Here is a 27,524-nt window from a genome sequence, read left to right on the forward strand (position 1 = left end):
ATGTCCATTGATGGATGAACGGACAAATAAAATATAGTAAATATATGTACATATATCTATATCTGTAAAATGGAATAGTATTTAGCCTTTGAAAGGAGGAAGTCATGCCTTATGCTACAACATGGATGAACCTTGAGGACATTATGCTAAGTGAAATAAGCCAGTCACAGAAAAACAAATACTGTATGATTCCTCTTACTCTAGATCTCCAAAGTAATCAAACTCACAGAAGCAGAGAGTGGAATGGTAAAGGCCAGGGCCTGGGGAGTGGGTGGTGGTGGAAATGAGCTGTTGTTCAATGGATATAAAGTTTCAGCCATGCAAGATGAAAAAATCCTAGAGATCCGTTGTACAACAAAGTGCGTATAGTTAACAATACCATACTATACCCTGAAAATTTTGTTAGGCGGGTAGGTCTCATGGTACGCGTTTTTTACCACAATAAAACAAATCGTGCTGTGGAAGAACGTTTGCAGATGGGAAAAAGTTTACAATATGTTGCCCATTTTGAAAAACCAAGTTATGTATGATATATTCAACTTTTTAAAAAAAGTCATGTATGAAAACACCTAGGAAATAAACTGGATATGACACCCAAATGGTAGCAGTGCTCATCTTTGCATTTCCATGCTGCATGGACTCTTCAGGTGAGCAGTAGCACGGGACACACACGAGTAGCAGAGTAGTTATAGTTTGGTATCCAAATGTCATCTACAAGGAAAAGGGGACTTAGATGACGGTGAGAATTGCATGGGAAATAACAGGACATAACATGTATACGAAGTAAGGTTACCTCAATGATCATTATTTTGCTTATTTTTCCTGTTTAAAAATGTTTTTATTTTTGTGTGTGCATTTTTGCATCCAGTCAAATCATAGCGATATAGGTTTAATTGTGTAGCTTATAGACGCTCTATGTCATTTATCTATGTATATATATACATGATTTTTTTCTCTTTAACTCTTTCTGTTTGTCTCCTCTGCTCAGGCTAATATTGGGCTTTATTCTTTGCATTTTTATCACAAAAGAAGTAAAAAGGTTCCTATGTTTTTCCCTTCCTGTCAATCTATCTATTTCTTGGCATCTCAGTTTCTTCAAAAAGGATTTGGTAGATAATTTTTACAAAAAAGGGCTCATTTATATTTTATACTCAGAGTAGTTAAAATAAAGATAAAAGAGAGATCAGAAACCATATGGAAAGAGAAGGAGAAGAAGATTTGAATTCTTAGGGAAGAATCACTGTGAATGAGCACAAAATTGTTTTTCCTGTCGCAAAGTCAAACAGAAATAAGGCGATACTGTACATGGTTTGGTCTGATAAAAGAAACCATACTGACTTGTCAGAAGAAACTACTTTTCCCCTGATTTTGAATTCTTGAGGAAATTGTGTAGACTCTTAAATTAAGGAGGTAAAATGACATAAACAATGTCTTAGAACTATGTTTCTAGAAAAATTATACTTTGAAAATTATGTTTATTATCTTGTCATAACGTTCTAAAAATAATATCATAGAACAAAGAAAGACAGAATGGAAATAAACCATACTGTTTGGGAAATGAGACTATCTGTGATATTTTTCTCTTTTTTACTTTCCCCCATTTTCCAGTTGTCTACAATGAGTACAAATTACTTATATAAGAAAAAGATAGACTTTATTTACCGATAATAAATAAATGCACTTTGTGAAGGCATTTTTTTATACCAGCTCTTGATGAAAGCTGGGAGCATAGTCATAAATCTCAGTCCAGGGAAAGCAATTCTGTGAGGGCTAAATTAATATAAATCAAGCAGTTTACATTCTAACGTTCTGCTTGGCACGTGTGTCTAATGAGGATGCTGATCTTCTCCTTAGACTAGCTCTCAAATACCATTTATCTCAACTGCATTTTTGACATGGGTTAAGTAGAAGTCAATCTGAGGTTTCACTCTCAGGTTATTACTGAGACACAGAGATTCTCAACTTACGGTAGACCTTAGATGCTCAAGAAGGGATGTCAACGTGAAACCATGAAATCTAAGAGCTGCTGACTCATGTGATCTTCCAAAGTGGGGCTGCTCCACCTCCATCAAGCTCCAGGGAAGAAAGTTTGCTTCAGAGCCAAACTATTTTTTTTAATTGGCCCGAAATCCTGCATGAGCACCCAGTTGAGTCTCCGTAACTCTGAACCAAGAAGCTTACGAAAAACTTTTTTGGTCTGGACTTTTCAAAAGACAACACGCCTTTTAAGTGGAGTATTTGCCTAGTTCTTAACAATCCTGGAAAACTCTTTTGTCTCAAGGAAACAGCAGCTATTGGTTACCTGTAAGTGTCAATTATCCTGCTCTGTTAAGAATCATTGACTGTAGCCACACTGTCATATCTAGTTGTAGAAAAACTTTTAACAGCATGCATGGATAGGACATTCCTTTGGCATTTAATATGCACTAAAAAAACCGCTCTTGATATACACAACTCTTCCGTTCTGTTCTATAATATTCTCAAAATGACAAAATTATAGAGAACCATTACCAGTTGCCAGGGGTTAGGGATAGTGGGGGGAAGGGGTGTGGGGGATGTTTTGGTGATGGAACAGTTCTGTGTCTTAATTGCAGTGGTAGTTACAAGAATCTACTCATGCAATAAAATTGCATGGACCTACACACACACTCACATATAGAAGAACACACAATCTTAGAGAAATCTGAATAATTTCAAATTCATTGTGGATTGTACTAGCGTCAGTTTCCTGCTTTTGATATTGTGTTATAATTGTGCAAGACATAAGCTTTGGGGAAAACTGGGTGAAGGGTACATGGGAACTTTGTACTATTTTGCAAATAACTGTGAATCCATAATCATTTCAAAATAAAATATTAAAAAAAAATAAAATTTCCATTACAGGCCCAGAAAACCTCAGTAAAGTTTCGTTCAATTTTTTCACTATCTTTCATAAAGAATTTTTCCAGGTGCTAAAAATGGGAATCTCTAGGTACACAGCTTCTTTGGGAGATGCTGGCTCCCCACATCTCAGAGTGAATATTGACTGAGCACCCGGACAGTTGGGGATGACTTGTTCCCAGAGGTCACATCCGGGAAGTCATCTGCGGTACCTTCTGGTCTATCTTTCTGTCTTTGGTCCCTTTTAACTCCTACCTATTTTATGAAAAACCCACTGAAAAGCCTTCCTTTCCTGCACCAGGATCTCTTCTAAAGATCCAGCTTGTTTCTAGGTAAAACAGTTTCCCTGGTAGATGTTCAGAGATCATTTATTTGAAGAAGAGTTAACCTGGCTCTCCCACTTACACTGCAATCACATCTATCTGGTGTGACCCTTTCAGGCCCATACTCTTGTCTGTTTTGCTCCATGCTGCATCCTCAGCAGGCTCAGCACATAACAACATCATTGAAAAGTGCTGTTGAAATAATGCCTAAGTTACTCGTATTTATATAATTGGCATTCTAATGTTTGTAGAATTGCATTGATAAGTATGACAGGGACAAAATTCATGAATATGTTAGTCTTTAGAGTATTTATTCTCTCTTCCATCCCTCCTCTCTCACCATAACTAAAGAGAATTCTATCTTTAACTATTTAGTTTCTCCAATAGGAGAGTGTGATTTTTGCCAGGCCAGCTCTGAGATTTTTTTGTGATGAGAGGGCAGGGGAGGGGAAGAGAAGGGAGGGGAGAGGGGAGAGGAGGAGATGGGAAGAGAAGAGAGAGAGAGTGGAAGGGAGAAGGAGAGAAAGGGAAAGAGAGAGAGAGAGAGAAAAGAAGAAGAAAGAGGGGGAGGATGTGGAAGGAGGAGGGAGGGGGGAGGGAGGGGAAGAGAGGGGACAGGGAGGGGGCAGGGAAGGGAGGGAGAGGCACAAGAGACAGGAAGGCCCAAGTGTCAGGAGAAAGAAGAGTGCTGGCGCCTTCTGGACAGCAGGAGCAGAGGAGCGAGGGGCCTAAGAAGAGCTGCACTTGACTCTTCTGGAAGGAAGCTTGGAATGTGGCAAGTGAGAGGGTTCAGAGCCACTTCTAGATTTTTTTTTTTTCTGTTCGTATGCTTGCGGGATTATTTCTTAATCCTCAAAATGGAAAAATTGTGTCAGGCTCTAAGCGAAAACTTTTTTATTTTTATATTTTTGGACCATAGTAAAAACTCTTCAGAATTTCAAACTCAGTTTTCTAGCTGTTTCTAACTTTGGGGAAGGTTCTTTTATGGCATAGACTCGGGATTTCTTGAATGAATAATGGTATTCCTGCTCCATTTATTCTGCAGCGGAAACAATGCTGAGGGTCAGGTGCAGCCTTATTCTCTACCCTACCGAGCTATTGTATTTTCTCATTGTTTCTTCTTTTCTCCTTTCCTTTGCATGTTTTGAGAGCGAATAATTTGTTTTCTGTTACCTTGATAGAATTTTACGCTTTTTTTCTACTGTTTTCTAATTCCAGAGCAGATTTGAACTATGTTATTGTATTTTTAGTCTTGTTGCTTAAAAAAAATTCTCTGCTTTGCATCTAAAAGCATTTCATCGAAAGCATCTAAAATGAAAATTTCACGTAAAATTTTCATTTTCATCAGTTCACTTTTCCTCTCACTTTTGACCTTTTGTTTCATAGAATCGTATTTTCCTGTATTTTGAACATGAGAAGAAACCTTCTAAATTAGTTTTCTCTTTTCTGCAGTAATGTGCGTATGTATGGATGTGCTTCGATACGTATAAATGATTAAAAGGATTTACATAGAAGTCAGCCCTGGTGGTCCAGCCCCGCTGACCGGTGATCCCTCTGATGTGAGACCTAAGTGGGCCCCTCAGGAAGCGTCCACATATGCTGGGGAAGCTGGCTGTCCACTTGGGGCTCTCTTTTACCCACTGGAGAAAACGTGGGCCCAGGGGACTGTCTTGGTGTTGCCTTGGGCTGGCCTGGGGAGGGATGGTGTGGTCAGAGTGGACCAGCTCCTTTTCCTCTTCTAATGCTGTTTTTCCCGGTTTTTGCAGTCCAGGGCTGTGCTTCAGCCTCACCCCCATGTTCCAGAATTTTCACAAAGGCGTCTTGTCTGTGGATAGTTATTAGTTAGTCTTTCCGTGAGAGACTGTAGCTGCGGACCACCTGTTCCATCATCTTGCCAATATCTGACTGAATCTTTTCCAATTATCTTCTAGTTGAGGCAAGAAGGTCACTTCACCCTCTTGGTTTTTGGTTTCGTTAACATAACCTTCGACTTTAAAACAGGATTATTTCTACATATACTTTAAAATTTGCTATTTCTGGCTGAACTGAATTAACTGATGATGGCCAGTTCTTTCCTGACACATCTTTCCTGTTCTTTTTTTCCTTTTTATTGCAGTAACATTGGATTATAACGCTATGTAACTTTCAGATGTACATCGTAATATATTTTGAATTCTGTGTAGATTACATCATGTTCACCAGCCAAAGATTAATTATAATCCATCACCACACATGTGCCTAATCACCCTTTTCACCCTCCCCCTCCCCCCTTCCCCTCTGGTAACCACCAATCCAATCTCTGTTGCTATGTTGCTATGTGTTTGTTGGTCGTTGTTTTTATCTTCTACTCATGAGTGAGATCATATGGTATTTGACTTTCTCCCTCTGACTTATTTCACTCAGCATAATACCCTCAAGGTCCATCCATGTTGTCACAATGGCTGGATTTCATCATTTCTTATGGCTGAGTAGCATTCCATTGTGTGTGTGTATATATATATATCTTCTTTATCCATTTGACCCTTGATGGGAACCTAGCTTGCGTCCAAGTCATGGTTATTGTGAATAATGTTGCAATGAACATAGGGGTGCTTGTATCTTTATGCATTCGTGTTTTCAAGTTCTTTGGTTAAATACCCAGCAGTGGAATGGCTGGATCATATGTTAGTTCTATTCTTAATTTTCTGGGGATACTCCATACTACTTTCGCAGTGGCTGCACCAGTTTACATTCCCACCAGCAGTGTAGGAGGGTTCTCTTCTCTCCACATCCTCACCAACCCTTGTTTCCTGTCTTGTTAGTTATAGCCATTCTGACCAGGGTAAGGTGATATCTCATGGTAGCTTTGATTTGCATTTCCCTGATAGCTAAGATGTTGAACATCTTTTCATGTGCCTGTTGGCCATACATACATCTTCTTTGGAGAAATCTCTGTTCAGATCTTTTGCCCCTTTTTTAATTGGGTTGTTGGTTTTCTTGTTGTTGACACATATGAGTTCTTTGTATATTTTGGATATTAACCCCTTATCACATATATGGTTTGCAGATCTCTTCTCCCAATTGTTAGGTTGCCTTTTTGTTTTGTTGATGGTTTCCTTCGCTGTGCAGAAGCTTTTTGGTTTGATAGAGTCCCATTTGTTTATTTTTTCTTTTGTTTCCCTTCTTCGGTCAGAGATGGTACTTGAAAATATGCTAAAGACCAATGTCAAAGAGCATGCTGCCTCTGTTTTCTTCTAGAAGTTTCATGGTTTCCGGTCTTACATTCAAGTCTTTAATCCATTTTGAGTTGATTTTTGTGTGTGGTGTAAGATAATGGTCTACTTTCATTCTTTTGCATGTGGCTGTCTAGTTTTCCCAACACCATTTATTGAAGAGACTCTTCTTTCTCCACTGTATATTCTTGGCTCCCTTGTCAAAAATTAGCTGTCCATATATGTGTTGGTTTATTTCTGGGCTCTCAATTCTGTTCCAGTGATCTGTGTGTCTGTTTTTGTCCAGTACCATGCTGTTTTGGTCACTATAGCTTGTAGTATATTTTTGCGATCAGGGAGTGTGATGCCTCCAGCTTTGTTCTTTTTTCTCAGGAATCCTTTGGCTATTTGGAGTCTTTTGTTGTTCCATATAAATTTTTGGATTCTTTGCTCTATTTCTGTGAAAAATGTTGTTGGAACTTTGGTAAGGATTGCATTGAGCCTGTAGATTGCTTTAGGAAGTATGGACATTTTAACTATGTTAATTCTCCCAATCCAAGAGCATGGAATATCTTTCCATTTCTTTGTGTCTTCTTCAATTTCTTTCAACAATGTTTTATAGTTTTCAGTGTACAGATCTTTCACCTCTTTGGTTAAGTTTATTCCTAGATATTTTATTCTTTTTGTTGCAATTGCAAATGGGACTGTATTCTTAATTTCTCTTTCTGCTACTTTGTTGTCGGTGTATGGAAATGCAAGTGATTTTTGTATGTTGATTTTGCATCCTGCGACTTGACTGTATTCATTTATTATTTCTAAAATTTTTTTGTGGATTCTTTAGGGTTTTCTAGATATAAAATCATGTCATCTGCAAATAGTGACAATTTCACTTCTTCTTTTCCAATTTGGATCCCATTTTTTTCTTTTCCTTGCCTGATTGCTCTGGCTAAGACTTCCAATACTATGTTAAATAAGAGTGGTGACAGTGGGCATCCTTGTCTGATTCCTGTTCTTTGAGGGATAGCTTTCACTTTTTCTCCATTTAGAATGATATTAGCTGTGGGCTTGTCATATATAGCCTTTATTATGTTGAGGTATTTTCCTTCTATACTCATTTTATTTAGAGTTTTTATCGTAAATGGATGCTGTATCTTGTCAAATGCTTTCTCGTCATCTATTGAGACAATCATGTGACTTTTATTCTTCCTTTTGTTAATTGATTGATTTACGCATGTTGAACCATCCCTGCGTCCCTGGTATAAATCCCACTTGATCATGATGTATTTAATGTATTGTTATATTTGATTTGCTAGTATTTTGTTGAGGATTTTTGCATCAATGTTCATCAGTGGTGTTTGCCTGTAATTTTCTTTTTTTGTGTTGCCCTTGCCTGGTTTTGATATCAAGATAATGTTGGCTTGGTAGAATGAGTTAGGAAGCCTCCCCTCCTCTTCAACCTTTTGGAAGAGTTTGAGAACAATAGGTATTAACTCTTCTTTTAATTTTTGGTAGAATTCACCAGGGAAGCCATCTGGTCCTGGACTTTTATTTGTTGGGAGGTTTTTGGTTGCTATTTCGATCACCTTACTGGTGATTAGTCTTTTTAACTTCCCTAATTCTTCTTGATCCAGTTTGGAAGGTTGTCTGATTCTAAGAATTTATGCATTTCTTCTAGATTATCCAATTTGTTGGTGTATAGCTTTTTATAGTATTCTCTTTTGTATTTCTGAGGTGTCTGTTGTAATTTCTCCTCTTCCATTTCTGATTTTACTTATTTGAGCCTTCTCTCTTTTTTTCTTGGTGAGTCTAGCTAAAGGTTTGCCAACTTTGTTTATCTTGTCAAAGAACCAGTTATTTGTTTCGTTAAGTTTTTCTACTGTTATTTAGTCTCTATTTCATTTATTTCTGCTCTGATTTTTATTATTTCCTTCCTTCTGCTGATTTTGGGCTTTGTTTGTTTTTCTTTTTCCAGCTCCTTTAGATGTGCTGTTAGATTGTTTATTTGGGATTTTTCTTCTTTGTTGAGATAGGCCTGAATTGCTATGAACTTCCCTCTTAGAACCGCTTTGGCTGTATCCCATAGATTTTTGGCATGTCATATTTTCATTTTCATTTGTCTCCAGGTATTTTTTGATTTCTCCTTTGATTTCTTCATTGACCCAATCGTTGTTCAGTAGCATTTTGTTTAATCACATTTTTGTGGCTTTTCTGATTTTCTTCCTGTAGTTTGTTCATCTTTCCTATTCTTATGTTCTTACTTTTACCTGTTCTCTTGGTTGGTTGAAGCACATCTTTAACTGCTTGTTTTACCAAGAAGACAATATGTGTTATGTCTTCTGAACTCTTGCACATTTGAGGAAATCTTTCCACTAAATTTATTCATAAAAGACCATTTGTCATCCCATGACATCCTTAGCTCACAGTTCTTTACCTAATAACTCTGTGTATGTTGCTTTACTAAGTTCTGACATCGAGTGTCGTTGGTAGAGAACTCCATCACCAGGCGTGTTTTTGTTTCTTTTTGCGTTCTTTACTTCTTACTCTAGTTCGAAGTCTTTCCCTAGCATCAGTCTAGGTGAGCATAATACTTATGTGTATCTCTATTAATTTTCTTGAACAAGGTGGGCCTTTGCAAGCAACATACCCAGGTCTTCAGTTCAGCAAAGATTTTACTTATTATATTTTTGATGAAAGCTTCTTGGTCTAGTTTCTCCTTTAGAAATAGTAATTATTGTATATTGGACTTCTGTTGACTATCTTTCATATCTATTGGTTTTCTGGGAATTTTAGGTTCTGTCTGGATATAGCATGATGCTAGGGTAAGAATTTGGGAGGACAATACTCTCCATCCAGCGCTCAAGATGCTACAGTCTCAACTACTCAGTTTTAATTTTCCATGGGATTCTGGGTCTCTTTGTCAAGAACAAGTGTGGCACAGCCACAGTACATCTTGTTATCTTTTTTTTTTCAGGAAGTTGTTGGCTCATGAACTGGGAAAATTTCTCCCAATCTACCTATCTCTACCTCATAATTCATGTCATCCTTTCCAAGATTCTGGCATTTGGTTATCCTCAAGACTTTATTTTGGAAGTGGTGAGCATTTTCCTCATTTTCTGCATCATCATAGGTATTTTAGAAAGAATTTAGGCTGTATTAGGTGCTGCAGCTAACTGCCAATTTCAACCTGAAGTTGCTAAAAGTGGTGGATGGAGAACCATAACTCCCAGAAGACAATATGCAGTGTATTTTTCCTTTCTCCATCCCTTATATAGTTTTTATTTAACATATCAGGGTGCAGTGTGGTAAAATTGATATAGTGATTATGAACCTTAGTCTACAAGCTGAGATCTGCAGTAGATATAATACTTTTTAGCAAAAATTCAACTAAATTTTGACTCTGAGCCACCCTCTCACTGGATAAGTAGGATAATTAACTTTTAGTCATACTTGAGGATTCTCACCATCCCCCTCCTTCCCCCAGGGAATAAAGGGGTCCTTGGTGGGGCCTTATGGAGCCCTAAGGCTCTAGGAAATCTCTTAAAATTATTTGTTACCAGTTCACACTAAGCTCCAAAATATCAGAGAGTGAATTTCTACTTGACTGAGGGATGAGAATGGGGAAAATGTAATGGTAAAAAAATTGATATCTCAAAATAATATCCCATGGCACTGGAAATTATACTTTTGAAGATGTAGAAAGTGACTTATCAGTGAGGGTAGGCGTTTAGTATAGAGGTGAATGCAAGAGTTTCTAGTAAGTTTTGGAGGCTCCATATCTCTGAAATAGGGATTCATGGCAAGAGTTCTCTTGCCAAACCCCTTCCTTGTCTGGCTTTGTCATTGTTCCAGACATAAGCATGACCGACAGTTGATTTTTTCTCAATTGAGGTCATCCTCACCATGGTTAGAGATACTTCTTTCAAAGGATTAGCAAATTATGTAGTCCCCTTGTTTCCAGTACTGCTGAGACATCGAGAGCTTGTATCTTTTCCCGTTTTCATAGGTATTTCTGAGAAGGTACATCAGGGACAGCTGGTTAGCTGTCCTCACACTCAACTTCTCTTAAAATTAGTTTGTTATTTCTACAATTTGCTTTTGCCAAGAACTGGATCTAGTAAATTCTATCCAACTTCAGACTTGCAATTATCTTTCTAATCGTACCCCCCAAAACACTACTTATCCGTCTATGTGGCTTTGGATGCAATGTGGGTATCCAAATCAGCTACAGAACATGCTGAATGGACTATTCCAGTGAATCCAATATGGTCATTTGACTATGATCTGTCTACATAACCACTGTGTTCATACAGTGAGTTGGGAGAGGGCACTTATTCTGATACTTTCTCAACTTTTGTCAAAGTATATTCAGATAAAGTTACATTTTTAGGAAAAATTTATATACAGTAAAGTTCAACCTTTTAATTGTACAATTCTATGAGTTTGGTAAATATGTAGAGTTGTGTAACCACCACCACAATCAAGATATAGGATAATTCCAGCACTCTAAAGTGTTCCTACTATCCCCATTTTACTCAATCCCTTAGCCCAGCTCTTGGTAACTATTGATGTGATTTCTGATCCCTTTAAGTTTTGCCGTTTCAGGATATCATATAACTGGAATCCATACGGCACATAGCTTTGTTTGTCAGGTTTCCTTCACTTAGCATAATGCATTTGAGATTTGTCCATGTAGTTGATTGTATTAGAGTTTGTTCCTTTTTATTGCTAATTGCATTTGCTATTGTGGATGGATCACAATTTGTGTATCCATTCATCTGTTGATGGATATTTGGATCATTTCCTGTTTGGGGCTATTATCAACAAAGCTCCCATAAATTTTCACACACAGGTCTTTAGGTGGACATGTTTCACTTATCTTGGGTAAATATTTAGAAGTGGGGTTGCTAGGTTATATGATTAATTTTAAAGGCAACTGCCAAGATGTTTTCCAAAGTGGCTGCATCATTTTGCATTCTGGCCAACAATGCAAGAGAGTTCTAGTTTCTCTACATTCTCATCTGCACTCAGTATTATCAGGTTTTTCTATTTTAGCTGTTCTAATAAATATGTAGCTGTAGTTCATTGTGTATAAATTTATATTTCCTCAACAATTAATAATGTTGAACATCTTATTTGTCATCCATGTATCTTCTTTGGTGAAGTGTCTATTGAAGTCTTTTGCCCATTTTTATTGGGCTGTTTCCTTTATTATTACATTTTAAGAGTTCTGTATAATAATATTCTTCACACAAGCCCTGTATCAGAATTTTTTTGCAAAGATTGTCTCCCAGTCTGTGGCTTACATTTTTGATTTTTATAACTGTGTGTTTCAAACAGGAAAAGTTTTTTATTCTGATGAAGTCCAATTTATCAAATTGTTCCTTTTATGGATTTTTCCTTTTCTGTCCTAAGATAACTTGCCAAAGTCAAAAAGATTTTCTCCTGTTTTCTTCTAGAGGTTTTATTGTTTTTGATTTTACATTTAAGCAATTCATTTCAAGCTCATTTTTGTATATGATGTAAGGTATGTTTCAGTTTCTTTTTTTTTTTTTTTTTGCATGTGGATGAACAATTGTTCCAGTATCATTTGTTGAAGGGCTATCCTTTCTCCATTGAGTGTCAACATTGTCAAAAGTCTCTTGACCATAGATGTGTAGGTCTATTTCTAGAAGCTTTATTCAGATCCATTGATCTATACATCTTTTCTTTCACAAGTACCATACTACCTGGTTTTCTGTAGCTCTTTTGTAAGTCTTGAAATTAGGTAGACTGAGTCCTCCAATTTTGTTTTTTTTTTCTCAAAATTGTTTTGGTTCTTCTCAGTCCTTTGCTTATCCACATAAATTTTAAAATCAGTTCATCAATTTCCACCAAAAAAGTGGCTTCTAAGAATTTGGTTGGGATTAAGTGAATCTATAGACCTCTTTGAGGAACATGGACATACTAACGACATTCAGGCTTTCCACCCATGAACACAGTGTATCTCCCTAAATTTATTTAGGCCATCTTTGATTTTTCTCATCAATAGTTTCATAGTTTTCAGCCTACAAATGTTGCACATATTTTGTTAGACTATCCCTAAGTTTTTAATGCTATTTCAAATAGCAATGTTTTTAACATTTCAATTAACAACTGTCCATTGCTAGTATATAGAAACACAATTGACTTTTGTACATAAAGTTGCTGTTTTTAATCTGACAGGTGACCCCGTACTTTGCTAGAATCTCTGTAGCAAGCTGCTACCTCTCTGAATGTTCTGTCTAGGTAACTCAAAGAGTTAAACTAAGAGTAATTCATTCAATCAATTGATTACATTATTTCTATGCTCTTGGATTCCCTTAATGTTTTACTAAATAGGCTGGTTATTTTGTTATTGTCAATTCATAATCCATGATCTTTTGTGTGTATCTCAAAGATATGCTAAGGCAGTTTTAACTATTCTTTAGAACTCAGTTACGTCTTAATTAACAAACTAGACGTTTCCCCTGACTCTGGAGTTGTTAGTGATGAAAGGCTCAATGAGGTTAATTTATCTTACAGAGTTCATGCCCAGTCTCCCCTTCTGTGCTATAAGCAAAGGGACTAATGAAGTATTTTCTTCATGTAAAATTAAGAAAAGTATCATATCTTTACTTAGGGATTAAGAGTTAGTTATGCCATTAAGTTTATCTTGGCCTTCATTCTTTTCTCTTAAACAGTGTAACTGATGAATATTTATGGGGGAAGATTTTTAATTCATAAAGTGATTGAAATAAAGTGTAAATGTTCTAAATTTTATGAATTAATTTGTCATAAAAAGTAGCACATGAAAAATACAGAAATACATCAAAGTATAAAAATACAGGAACGCAGTTAATTTTTAGACTCAGAATCTTACTGGTGAAAAAAGTTACAAAAGACATTTGAGAACCATCCATTCTCCCAAGCCAAGCCAATTTTAAAATCCCCATTTTAAGACTCTTTCCTGCAGCTAGCCAATATGCGTTCTTAAAAACTTTAGAGAAAGGCAAGCTTGCTGCCAGGCAAGGGAAGCTATCCCATTTCCAAAAACCTAAAATTATTAGCTATTTATGGTAATGTTAAAACTGCCTCCCTTTTGCCAGTTTATCTAGAGTTGACTCAGAGCCATGGGGAATAGGTCCTTAAAATATCGGAAGACAGCTTTCACGCCTCACACCTAAGTCTTCACTCTCACACAGAACATTCCTTGTTCACCTTCATATCGCCCTTATAAGACATATTTTCATTTGCCTCACCCTTTTTGGAAATGTGGCTTCACCAGTGCAAAACACTTTTTTTGTCAAATACTACCCCTGATGAACAGGGTAGTATTGTTCATGAGATGGCAGCGTGTCGTTTTTGGCCCATAGTGAACTTGTAGTTAATTAATAATACTTGAAGACCTGTTTCTTTTGAATTGCTCTTAAGCTACTCTCTTGTTCTTATGAATTAATGCTGTTGTTAGGTGGAGAAGCCTAAACTCTCCCTCCTTGAAACAAGGTGAACTGAGTGGGAACTGAAGGGTTGATGTTCTAGACCACCACGGGGTCTGGTAGCGCCAGAAGTGTCGCTCTATAGCTTTACTGAAAAGAGGTGGAATACTTCAGTTATCAGGTGTCTGGATAGGTGATTGAGATGGTGTTCTGGACATTAAAGAGCTTTTCCCGGTAAAGTCATCTAAAGTCTGCATGGAGGTCTCCTGCAGGAGAATAAACAGGTAAGGCCAAACTCTGTCTTGGGTAACAACTGTGGGTCTGTTCAACTTCAAACACATGCTAACTGAAAGCCCTAGGGACCTTCACCAAGACACCTGTGTAAAGATGGGAAGGGTTGGTCGTAGGGAGACTTGTAAGGATGTGCATTATTAATCATTCACCTAATTCATTCATTCAACACATAGTCATTGAGTGCCCACTACACGCTAGGATAGTTTAGGCACCAAGGATAGAAGAGAGAACAAAACTGACAAGTCCCTTCCCTATGAGTTAAGTTTCTAGTTGGGAGAGAGAAACATTAAACAGAAAAACAAATCAAAATATCTTAGGAGAGGCAGAATACCACAGAGAAAAATGAAGCAAGTTAAGGCGAACAGGTTATGCTGGGGATTGTAGGGTAGGTTGGCTCCATAAAACGGAGGTTATCAAACATTGTGGTCTCAGGACCCCTTTATATCCTTAAAAATTATGGAGGTCCCCAAAGAACTTTTGTTTATGTGAGTTACTATTGCCATTTATCAACATATGTTTAGAATATTTATTAATTCATTTAAAAATAACAGTAAATGCATTAAATTTTATTTTATTTTATTTTAAGAACCACCTTTTAAAAAATGATGAAAAGAGTGGCATTGTCTTACATTTTTGTAAATCTCTTTGCTATCTGGCTTCTAATATCTGATTCTACATTCAATCTGATAAATTGCTTTGGTTGAAGTATAAGAAGATCTAAACGCACGTAGATATGTGTTTGGAAAAGAGATTGTTTTAGTAACCTTTCAGTTAACTGTGAATATTCTTCTGTGATGCTAACAGCAACAAAACTCAATTAGTGATACTTTCTTACAGGTTACCTGCAATATGTGATCTGAAACCATCTGAAACCAGGTCGATGAACTTTGCATTCTTCATTGTATTAAAATCCACTGGTCTATCTTTCACTTTGAATGGACCTTTCAATCATGCATGGTTTTGTAACATCAGGCATTTGCTCTTCCAAATGTTCATACATTTAATTACACAGTATGAAAAAATCACATTCTGGAGCCAGCCCCATGGTGTAGCAGTTAAGTTCTCACATTCCTCTTTGGTGTCCTGGGGTTCGCAGGTTCGGATCCTGGGTGCGGACATGGCACCCCTTGGCAAGCCATGCTGTGGCAGGCGTCCCACATATAGAGTAGAGGAAGATGGGCACAGATGTTAGCTCAAGGCCAGTCTTCCTCAAAAAAAGAAAAAATCACATTCCTTCATATCACCATCAGCCTCAACAGAAAAGCGTTCAAGTATTGGAAGCCATTAAACTCACGGTAATGAGTATAAGTTTTCCAAAATTCTAATTTCATCTGGAAACTCACATTTTATTATCAATGACCAATACTGTCAATTTTTTCCCTTGACATGACATGCTCACTTCATTTATTTTAAGAAAATCTGCCAAATGCCCAAGTCTGCCTAAATATAGTTAGTTAGTAGTTCTTTCAAAAAAAAATGAAAAAAGTGGCTAGTGCAGCTTGCAACTCAAGCAATTACACAAGTGATTCTCCTCCAGACAATCACCATAGTTTGATATGCAGGAGAATTGCTTTACATTCCATTTTGCCATAAAAAATATTCAAAGATATGTACTCAAGGATCAATATTTAATAAAATAATTTAATGCTTCATCAGGACTTTTTTTTTTTTTTTTGCAGGGAAAGCTTCACCCTGAGCCAACATCTGCTGCCAATCTTCTTTTTTTCCTCCCCAAAGCCCCAGTGCATGGTTGTACATCCTAGTTGTAAGTCTTCTAGTTCTTCTGTGTGAGCCACCACCACAGCGTGGCTACTGACTGACAGATGATGTGGTTCTGTGCCCAGGAACTGAACCTGGGCCGCCGAAGTGGAGTATGCCAAACTCTAACCACTAGACCATCAGGGCTGGCTCAGGATACTCTTAAATGACATTGACGTTGTTAATTAATTAATTTACTTACTTACTGGCTTGAGTGTGTGGTGGTAAAGACTAAAGTGACTACCAGATAGCTTGGTCCCACTACTTGATTTGTGCTGAGGCCAGCAGTTTTACCCACCATTGCTTTTGCAGCATCAATGCAAATGTCAAGCAGTGAAAAATGCCAAAGAATGTCTTAGTAATATTAAGAAAATGGTTTTGAACTTCTGAACCCCCGGTGGCCCATGGATCACACTTCAAGAAACACCACCATAAAACAAACTTTGGATAACTCCTGTATTAATTCAAGACTCTCGTTTCCCTTTTTGCTACCTCAATTTTCTGAGAGATTCAATGGTCAGTGAGACAAGCCATGAATTTATTAGATGCTCTGTTTCCAGCAGAATGAGACTTCTAGCAAACATCCAGGAGTCAGAATTCCTTGCTACTACTAGATCTTATTTCTCTGTCAGGTTTGTGATATGAGGTCTGGGTACCAGGAAACCATCATCCATAACCTCAATTTTAAAACTACCTCAGTTCTGCTCCTCTCTTCATTTGTCCTCAACCAAATGCTCCCCACGCTATTTATGGCTTCAGGCTGGTGAATTTCTCCTAAGGTGTTCATCTTCTTGATTTATAGTTGTTCTCTTCTTCATCTTATATTAGTTGGTTTTGTTGTTGTTTTTGAGATAGGCACATTTTACGTTGCTCTATCTTAGTCATTTGTTTGTGTTACAAAGTTTTTTGGCTACACTAAAATGACCTTATCTACCTAATTGAGTTAAATTCCAAATTTCTTATTTTTACTTATATTTGATATACCTAAAGTCTTAGGAGTGAGTTTCAGTCCTTTCCCCTCTTACATTTTCTAGAGAATTACTGAAAACCTTCTTCGTTGGTGTTCTTCTTTCCACACCACTAGAATCTAGCGTGTTCTCATGTAGGAGATAAAGAACTTGACGGGGAGTCAAAACTCTGGTGTTCCTGTCCTGACATCACTGGGAATTGATAGTAGCAAGCATTTCTATTTGCACATTTGCAAAGCACACAGACTGAGCTAGGCGATCCCTGGAGTCCTTTCCACCTCTGTGATTTCTCATTTTCTGCAAGTGGATTCTTGGCTCCAGCTCTCTCCTGAACCAAGTATGGAGGGTGAGTGAGGAGGGGGTGGTTAAAATGGTTTCCAGTGTATTCCTTAGTAACCTCCCCTTACCAGGCAGTATGTGCTCCCCTGTAAATGCTAATGGAAGGTTTGTCTTTAATTAGAACGAGCTATTTGCCTTATAGTATACTATGGGACTGGATGAGATTCCCACCCCTGTGCTCCCGGAGGATAACTCAGCTGGAAGATTATAACTACATTCTTGCTAGGGCTTTTGCACTAATCTCTTCTGTGATTGCAAAATATGTATGAAATAATATATATTAAAGTTAAAGTGGGTGTACAGAAAGTTAGCAACTTAAAACACTTTCCCAAAATGGAAAAACATCTGTATAATGTGCAACCCAAACTCCGCTCCTAGGGGGCCACGCGGCAGGCCTCTCTTTGGGGTCCACCAACCTGTCTGTGACTTCCGATCCCTTTGACTCTCACGTGAACTCCTGATTCCTGAGATCCTCCTGGACACTCTTCCTTCTCATTCCTGGCCGAATAGCCTCTCACTGACTTTGTTCCAAGTCTCCAACCTCAGTTTGGTGAAGACTGAAGCTGAGAATCAACTTCCCATGCCTGGATTGCCACGGCATATTTGCCAGCCCGCTGCTTAGAAGCTGCCCCACCTTGGCTGTGACTGCGCTGCTCTGAGTAAGGATCCTCTGAACTCTGCTGCCTCCCTCTGGCAAAGTTGGTCTTGGCTTTGTCATTCTAGTTTTGAAGATTCACGTTTCCTAGAATGGGCTGTTATTGGGTACTCAACTGAGTTGGTCCTTGCTCCCAGAGATCAAGAATCTTTGGTTTTTAATTGCTGTTGCTTTGAGTGACAGATTAGGTTTATGATGGTCATGACTTAACCCAGGAGAAGCAGGAACCATAAGTATATTATCTTATTAAAAACCTCTATCTACAACATGGTGTAAAGTATATAATGTGAAATCCAACTGTCCTGGTCAATTACGTTCTATCACTGATGAGCTGGGTGACTTAGAGCAATTGATTTAATGTCACTGACCTTCAATTTCCTTATCTATAAAACAGAGATAGTAAAATTTCGCAGTTTCAGAGGATGATAAGACACAAATGCAATGTTTTGTACAGGGGAAGTTTCAGTTAATGATAATTATTATTACTTTTGCCACTGATAAGGGTTTTAATTTAAAAAGTTTGGAGAATTTATTTGCATAAAATCAATATGTTAACGATCATGAGACATAACTTGGATATCTATGTGTTAATTCATAGGCATATTCTTCATTCTCTGAAAAGCACGAAGTACTAGATATTATGTAAATTTAGGATTAGCAGAAACAAAAGAGAATTATGATATCATACTGGAAACTTCTCATTCCTTTGGGCTTCTCCACTCACATGATGAAACAAGTGACTTTTGGGGCTGGTGAGTTTCTCCTAAGTTGTACACCTTCTTGATTTATAGTTATATAGAGACCACCTGCAAATGCCAAGTGTGGGGGCCTCATGGCACTGCCCACTACCACTAGTGGAAACAAATGCTGCTTCTGAGTCTGGTTCCTAGAACCTGGTCGAGGGTTGGAGTGGAACTGATGGGTATGGCCTGTAGTCAAATACTGTTGATCTCGTTTATTTTCCTGCCACTGAGTCTTCCCCAGAATTACAACAGTTATTGCCTATTAAAGCCGGGCTCTGAGTACTAGGCAATTGATCTGCACCATGAAAGTTGGGCCTATTATCAGACATGCAATCAGGACAGAGGGAAGGACGTTTCTATTCAATTTCAACTCAACTTCCCTCTTCGCCTGTGAACATTAGAAGAGGGTTTCTAATAAAATGGTCAAATGTGTGATCTCATTTGTTAGAACTAGCACTATCATCCCAGATGTGAGGTCTGATTTCCAGCAGCTGAAGGGAAGTCTATTGGATTAACTCCAGTCTTGTGATTGATTTTCTCTGGGTTTCATCAGCCTGCAAGGCAGATGTAGTGGTAGGAAATATAGAGTGTGTATCTTGGCTGACGACAAACTGATTCGCTCCCAGAGAGTAAGATATTGTCAAGACTTGGGGCAACTGCTCTCGCTTAAATTTTTAAAGAATTCATTATCATTCCATAGCACCAAAATCAATTATCCACCTGTGGACTTTTCTCATTTAAGATTTACCATCTTCTGTGGTCAAGCGTAACTTCTGACTTTACAACTTGATCATCGGTGAGAGTCTATTCAAAAAATGTTAGCAAAATTTCACAGTTACCCAAAGAAACCGTCATTAGGAAGTAAATTAGATTCTTGAAAAAATAACACAGTCATACATTCCCAGATAAAACAGAATCGAGTTTTGGTTAGCCTTCCTCTGTTTCCTAACATAACCAGATTTTGATGAAAGTTGACTGAAGTTAGTCAATTCTAAAGAACTCCTCAAATTTAGATTTTATGACCCTGTTTTATATATGATTGTGTAGGTCCAGGTAAGCTTTGCTGTCATCAGTTGATGCCTGGGCAAAATCGACAAGGAGAGTCAAGATGACTGGTTTAACATCGTGGTCAGGGGCGGGAGATCATTCAGATTTGAAACGAGGGCTTCTAGCTCCCACTCCCGTTACAGAGGGGTGGAAGAATTTCCTCGATGTTGTTTTTAATACTCTCTTTAGTACGCAACATAAATTAATAATTTAGGGGGATTTATGTATTTAGACTGACTTAAAATCATTAGTTCAGTGTTAACCTTATACACTTGCTTAAATCATTAGTTAGTTCATTATTAAACTCTTAATTGGAATTGATCCAGTAGCCAAATGAGAAAAATACGAACAAGGTGATCTACAAGCAGGCAGTTAGCCAGGCGTCTGCGGAGTATGCCAGGTAACTTGGCTGCAAGTCATTATGTGTCTCTAGTAAGTATTCATGTCATGATGAAGGTGATACCAGCTCTAAAATAACTATATTTGAAGTAGATTCAAGAGGAACATTAACATGTTAGGGCCCGCAGAGAATACACTTGGGAAGCAGGACTATAGGTCATGGGCAGCCAGGATTTCAGGAAAAGGTGACATGGTAAGATTGGGAAGAGCAGAGGGAGCTCCTTGACACGGAAAGTGAACAGTTAGAAAGTTATTGAGGAAATCTGGAGGAGAAATAAGAAATCACGGTAGCAGCTGTGTGGACGGGGGAAGCGGCATGTATTTGAGAGAAACCGAGAAATCCGTGGGAGAGGCCAGCTAGTGAGAAATGGACTGAGGATGAAAGCACCTTCTGGCCGGTTTCCAGTTTTCTCGTATTGAGAATAGACTGGGGAGAGCGAAGTGGCTTTCATATGCGGAGAGACTAATGGGAAAAGAAGAGAGGAGCAGAAGGAGGATGTGGTCTTGGCAGGGGCGTTTCGTCTGCCTTGTACATACGGCTTATGAAGACTCCCTTCTGATTTCTACATGCAAATGTCCAGCAAGCCGTTATATCTATGCGTCTGGATTCAGAAAAGAGATTCAGCCCAGGAAAATAGATTTGGGAGTCATCAGTATCTAGGTGGAAGTCAAAGTGATAAGTTGAGATCAAAGGTTTCAGGCAAGAAACAGAAAAAGGAGGAGCAGAGAATGAGCTTCTCCCCCAGAAGCAGCACTTCAGGCCTGGGAAGAAGGAAGACAGCCTTCAAAGGGCCTGCAAGGATGCTGCGGGGAGCGGGAGGTAAACAGCAGGACACACTGGGCACCCTGGGGGGTGAATGCAGAGGGTGGAAGCGAAGCCAAGCAAAATAACACAGAAAGTGCACACTGGATGACCCAGTGTTTTGGCTGGCCGAGGCTGGTGAACCAGTGGGTGGACTGCTAGTGGGGGAAGAACCAAATAACCAATAAGAAATCAAAGAAATTGAATTTCTCAATCTGAGGTCTAGATGCCTTTGGAAACCCAAGGTTACTTCATTCAATCTTTAAACTGATATTTACTGAGCACATACTAAACGCTCCAGGCCTGGGAAATCCTGCATTTATTCTAGATGGAGATGCGGACAGCAAACAAGTAAGTCGGTTACTAAGACAGTAATGTAAACCAATAGTGCTATGAAGGAAATAAAGAGAGAATGTAATTGAGGGTGATGAAGCTATTTTTAAATTTTTGAATCAGTCACAGAAGGGGAAATTCAATATCGTAAAGTGTCAAACCTGCCCCAAATCAATTCAGTGAAATCCCATTCAAAATCCTGACACAATTTTGGGAGGAATTTGACAAACTGAAATAAATACCCAATACAAAAAAGAGAAATAGCCCTACCAGATATCAGAACGTATGATAAAGCCATAAAGCTTTGCTGGAACCACACATCATTAGATCAATGGAACAGAGCTGGAAGTTCAGAAGCAGATTCCTAGGTGGAAGAGAAATCAGACAACGAAAAAGGTGGCATTTCGAGAAGGGATGGATCATTCTATAAATGATTCTGAGGTAATTGATCATCTGCTTAAAAGAACAAAGATTAAAGGCAAATCTGTCATGCTGGCACCTGTCATTCACAAAAATAAATTCCAGTTGGAATAAAGGCAAAATTGCAAAAGAAATGTAAATATAAGAGACTATGTTTACAATAGAGAGCAGAGAAGGAATCCTTAAACAGGCCACAAAAAAGAAACAAAACGACAGGCTATAAAAAAAAACACACAGAAAGTTAAAAATATAGAGAAAAATATCAACAAATTTGACTCCATCAGAGTTGTGGAGGATAAAAGACATTAAAGAAGAAATTAAAAGACAAGGTCTGAGTTGGGAAAATAAAAGATATCTAAATATCTTGAATATTCTAAAGACATCCAAGTTGCTTGTCAACTCAACAAAAGCTGCCTAAAGCAGCAAGAGAACAGGAAACATGAAAATTGGGTGGGTGAGCTGCACTAAAGTCCACAGTGGACAGCTGTGGCTGGAAACCAGGGGCCACGTGTTACGACCATGGAAACACAACACTCAAACGAGTCAGAGGTGAGCTCAAGGCTGGAAGTCACAGAGCAAGAGTTTGGAGGGAGGTGAAGGCAGAAAAACAGAGTGAAATTAGATACTGGGCACATGAAAGTTCTGGGCAATAGCTTCATCCACGAGCCTATGGGAAGCTCTTCTGTGTGGAGAACCAGGTGTGTGATGAGTGGATGGATCGGGGGGCTTAAGGGGCCAGGGCTGGAACATTTGTTCCAGTGTCCCCTGGCCTCTATGAGGTATCGACCTTGCCCCAGGTGACTCCTACCCTATGACCCCCACCGCTCCCACAGCCATCTCCATGAAGAACACGCAATGAAAAGTCAGCTGGCTGTTACCAATGGGTTGCATAGTCTTAGATACAAGCCTGGCTCCCTGACTAGAAAACAAGCAACATGAGAACAGGGGCAATATCTCATGTGCTTGCTTTCCCAGGACCTTGCGTAATTTCTGACACATTAAACTATTAGAAAGTATTAGTTGAATAATATTAATTCAGTATTATTCAACTAATGAACCAATGAAACCCAGTATATTCCATCTTAAGCGTAAGCAGAGATTGGACACTGAAGCCAGGACATCAAATATTCTTGAAAAATTCCTTGAAATGCTCATAGACTACAGAATTCAGGGTTTTGTGTGTATAATCACATATGCTAATTCTTTTACACACCAACTAATTGAGGCATCCTGACCTAGATTAAAGGAAGGAGCAAAAGGAAAATCTGTATGTAGCCATCTGAGCATTCGACCCATTCCATCTTTAAGCTAAATATAAGATTCCTTGTGTTAAACAGGATATGAGCAGAGTCACCTCTACCTTGATTGCGTGCGAAGATTAGGCTGTCAATTAAACGCAGGTATGATGTGACTCCATTGTACGGTATAAGTGCTTTTCACGTGAGTGAACAGATATATACAAACTGAGATAAAGTGCGTTCAAAAGCGTCAGCTGAAAGATTCAGGTCTAATGATATCCCTAATTATTTTTTCCTAATAATTATCAGCAATCAGAGTAGAATTACATATTTGGGTGCTCTGAACAGCTGATAATTTGGCGTTTCTTTAAAATCACATTCATAGAGTATTTCACCGATATTTATTTGGGAGCAGGATCGTGCGCTCTCTGGGGAAAGGATGGGGAGAGGCCCACAGGTGGTCTCTCTCACTGGCTTCTCCATTGTTCAAAAATTTGGCTTGCACCCCAAAGCTGTATACCCAATCTGCAGAACACGAGCCCTCCTGTTAGCTGAAATGATCCGCCTTACAAAGCTTGGCCAAAGGGGAGCATTCCAGCCCCCTACCATCACCCAGGGGATGCATTTATTTCGCACTATACATTAGTGCTGTTCTAGGACGGAACATCCTCTCCTCTTGTTATATTTCCAGGGATATCAGAATCTCGGACTGTTGCTCTAGGTCCCTCCCCTTGATATGGCAGTCTCTTAGGGCCTAATCCAAAACGACAGCCTGGGCTTCCGAACATTTCCTTGGAGTCGCAGCTGCCAATCATAATACTGTCCGAGCTGTCACTTAGTCACTTTCACAATCTCAACACAGCACAGACTTGGAAAGATGCCAACAGTGGGAGAGTCATGGCAAAGAGAAAGCTGAGCACAGAGAACACTCTGCAGCTCTGTGTTGGTGAAGATGGAGGAAGCCACTGGTTTTTTTCTTTAATGAAATGCAGTGGAGTGTCTTCCTTGCCATATTGGACTTGAGGGGCTAATACCGCATCTGGCAGGTGACATCTTGCAGAAGGCCAGATGAGGGATGCAAGGCTGACCTGAAGGCAATAGTCCTGACCAATTTCCCTGTGAGCTGAAGAAACTAATACAGGAGAGAAGGTGGCTGAGTAAATCAGCAGGCGTAGACTGCAAAAATGGCTGATTTTAGAGTAGATTCCATCAATCGGATTAGAATTATCAATTTGATCAGAAATAATCAGGTTGAAAGCAATTTGGTCAAAAGTAATTACTTTGAAAACAAATTGGATAGGACAAGAAATTGTTGAAATAATAGATTGACCAAAAATATCCTGTCTCATTCTTTTCTCACGTATATGGTATACTGAGCTTATTTCAACTTATTATGAATTTTTAAGCATTATCAAGTAGGATAATCTAAGGAGAAATTCTTTTAAAGTTATGACATGCTAGCAAATGCGAAATAATGATGTTCCTATCTGGACAATGTTCAAAGATAGAGAATGATGAGCGAGTGAAAGAATGACTTAGACAAGAAACAAATTAAGGGGTAGAAAAAAAACAGGGAAGCTAAGTATGAAAAAAACTGTGTCTGGGGGAAAGAAGAGAAGAGAGTAATTTTATATATAGATATATATAAATGTAAATATGTTACATAAATATATAAATTTTATATATATATATAGTTGACTTGTAGTTTTTTTTTATTTTGCAATTTTTTTCTTTCATCTGTATTATATAATTCTCCCATTTATCCAATAAGGAAATGGACAGATGTTATTAACCCTATTTGAGAGATGAGAAAAATGAAGCCTACAGAGTAAGCAATTTGCACAAAGTTACACAGCTTTTAAGGGCCAGATTTGAACCTGTGTCTTTCACGGTTTTTTCTATTGTATCATGCCAAGTCTTCTGAAGTTTGGACATTAAAATTTTTATCCTGGATGTCTCTGAATAGATGACCTAACACTTGATTTTTCTGGGCTTCATTATTTTCATCTGTCAGATACAGAAATGGAACTATTTGCGTTTTTTTGAAAATATCTGATAGTCAAAAACATAGTTCACACTGTGACACACATACGTAACTGAAACAAAACAATTTGCTCTACTACGTGGAATGAACTCTGACATTTTCTGAACCAGTCAGTTTTCTAAATGTTTCTCACAACCCGTAAATAGATCTCACGACCCACTAATTCATTGCAATTTTGGACCAGACGGATGAGCTCTTTTCCAATTCTCTTATCATGCGGTCCTACATGTCTAGGGTGAATTCATCAGACCAGAATAAATCTAGTAGGTAGGAAAAATGAGTTTTCTAATTGGAAAAATTGTCAACCCATCTGAGTCACTGTAGTTAATATGAAAAATCAGGAGCGCTCTTGAGACGAAATAAGCTCATGAACGGAGAAAAACAGCTGTGCCAGCATCCTTCTGCTCCACCCAACTCTTACCCAAGTAATCAGATCATTCAGTAAGGTTCAAGACAATTTAATAATAATGCTGGTCTTTTATGTATAGATACTAGCAATATTATTTGTAAGATGCTTCAACATCACTTCAAAACGTTCTTCTGGGATGAGCTAGACAGGTGTTATTATACCTTCGCACAGATTAGAAAACCAAGATGCTGAAAGGTTAAATGACCCACTGAGCACAAGGCTTTGTGCAATATTTGCACAATTTGCTGTAATAACTATCTGTTAAATGTTATTGAATTACACTGAACAGATAGAAGGTCACAGAACAAGTTGGTTATAGTGAGACTTGGTCTCCTGACTCTAACTCAGGTCTTTTCATCTATACTACACTATCTGAGTTAGTAAATTCTCAAAAGTACCCTTAAGTAAGGCCCTCTTTCCAGCTCTGGTTAAAAAGAACTTTTAGGACAGAAATAATTTTAATTTTTGACCTGTATGCAAAAAGGACTTGTATGTGTGTATACACATATACCTCATATACATATATCTCAGATCTTACAAATTTAATTTTTATCTTATACTTATGTTGACAACTTTTAACCATTTAAAACGGGAGAGCCAAACATTGCTTCTATTTCTTATAAATATGATTTTGCTTAAGGAGGGGAATTTGAAATGGTCCTCCCAATTCCTAAGCTTCCATGATTTAAAAATAGCATTTAGAAATTTTTCTCTAATGATTCTTTTACCATCCCTAAAATATGGTGCATTTTTTAAAGACAATTCTTTGGAACACTTATTCTTTCATTAATTTATTCAACCAACATTTGAATGCTCTCATTGGCAGGAGCTGTGCAGGTTTCTGAGGACACAGAGGTGAATAAAACATCATCCTTGGTCCCCACAAGGACTTCAAAGTCAGTTGGTGCAGAGAGATGTGTGAACACTCGAGTGAGCTAACAGCAGCCGAAGAACATAGGATATTATGCTCCTGTGGCTATTTTTCCCTGGGAAAAACATCTACATCTTGTGCCTCTAAAGACGTTGGGTAGAACTGAGCCTACTCTGATGGCCTGGTGGTTAAAGTTCTGCATGCTCCACTTCAGTGATCTGAGTTCAGTTCCTGGGTACAGAACCACACCGCTTGTCTGTCAATAGCCACACTGTGGAGGAGACTCACGTAGAAAAACTAGAAGGACTTAGAACTAGAATATACAACTATTACTCGGGCTTTGGGAGGAAAAAAAAAGAGAGAGAGGAAGACTGGCAACAGATGTTAACTCAGGGCGAATCTTTCCAAGCGAAAAAAAGACCAACACCAAAGCTGTATAAAAAGCATGGTAATTTCACTCAGGAACATAATCTGCACTTAAGAACAATTAATACACTAGTAAAATAAAAATACACTAGTAAAATAAAAGCAAGTACCATAAATACTTGTTGACTGAGTCTCTGAGACTGACTGTGACTTCCTAGTGGATCTTGAGTTGAGTACTGAGAGTACTAAGCTAAATTCAGGATCACAATTCTGTTTATTTGCAGTCCACATCTGTCTGGTGTCTTTTAGTACCACGTGAACACTCACTGTCGTTTTTCCAGGAATCTGTTCTGTTTGTATTTACATTTTTGTCTTTTGTTCCTCTGCTTTGAGGCAGGCGGGTCAGACTGCCCCCGCCATGTGATTCCATGCAGGACTATGCAGCTATGACAAGCTCATTTCACCATCTCTTCAGTAATTTAAAATTGAACTAGGTAGAAAGCTGGGGAGAAATGGTAGCAAAAAATTCTGCACTCTCCACTAGGAGCTGACCCAGTTAGCCCAGAATTTCTATGCTTCATAAATCTCGTTTCAGATCATCATACGTCTCTCGGAAGAGCGTCCACACAGGAATGAACACCCATGATCTCTGAGAACAGTCCTGCGGGGAGGTCGAGCAGGCGGGCTATGGCTGTGGTTGGATTATTTCTCAACTCAACTAACTCAGTGTTTAGTTCCAGGTAACAGCAAAGGGTCACATCCCTCCGGGAGTTACAGCCACAAGTGGGATTTCCTTAGATCATCAAACAAAGTGGGCCTGATGGGCAGGTCAACTAGGGGGCGCTTTACCTTGGAGCCTCCCACTAGTGTGCTCTGGATAGAAGGGATGTGTCTGCAGAGAGCAGCCAAGAGGCACCTGCGACAATCTGAGCCCCCAGACAGCTGTCTCCACGGTAAGAAATCTCAGTTTGTGCCAATGTGCTTGACAAAGCATTCCATGGTCAATGGGTG

The 27,524-nt window shown here is 38.5% G+C and overlaps 1 long non-coding RNA gene across 3 annotated transcripts in view; it reads left to right on the top strand.

Annotated features, from left to right (window-relative positions):
• The first annotated feature begins 3,865 nt into the window (after positions 1-3,865).
• The window catches only part of LOC123282131 (uncharacterized), a 31,643-nt gene continuing 7,984 nt past the window's right edge, over positions 3,866-27,524 (top strand). The window contains exons 1-3 of one of the 3 annotated variants that reach the window (XR_011499258.1): positions 3,866-17,193; positions 17,565-17,845; positions 26,103-27,253. This is a non-coding gene — a long non-coding RNA (uncharacterized lncRNA). Of the gene's footprint in view, positions 17,194-17,564; positions 27,254-27,524 lie in introns of all 3 variants that reach the window. The other 2 variants (XR_006522106.2, XR_011499257.1) reach the window with 2 other exon arrangements.

The sequence above is a fragment of the Equus asinus genome, chromosome 29 (assembly GCF_041296235.1).
Source record: "Equus asinus isolate D_3611 breed Donkey chromosome 29, EquAss-T2T_v2, whole genome shotgun sequence".
Taxonomy (NCBI): domain Eukaryota; kingdom Metazoa; phylum Chordata; class Mammalia; order Perissodactyla; family Equidae; genus Equus; species Equus asinus.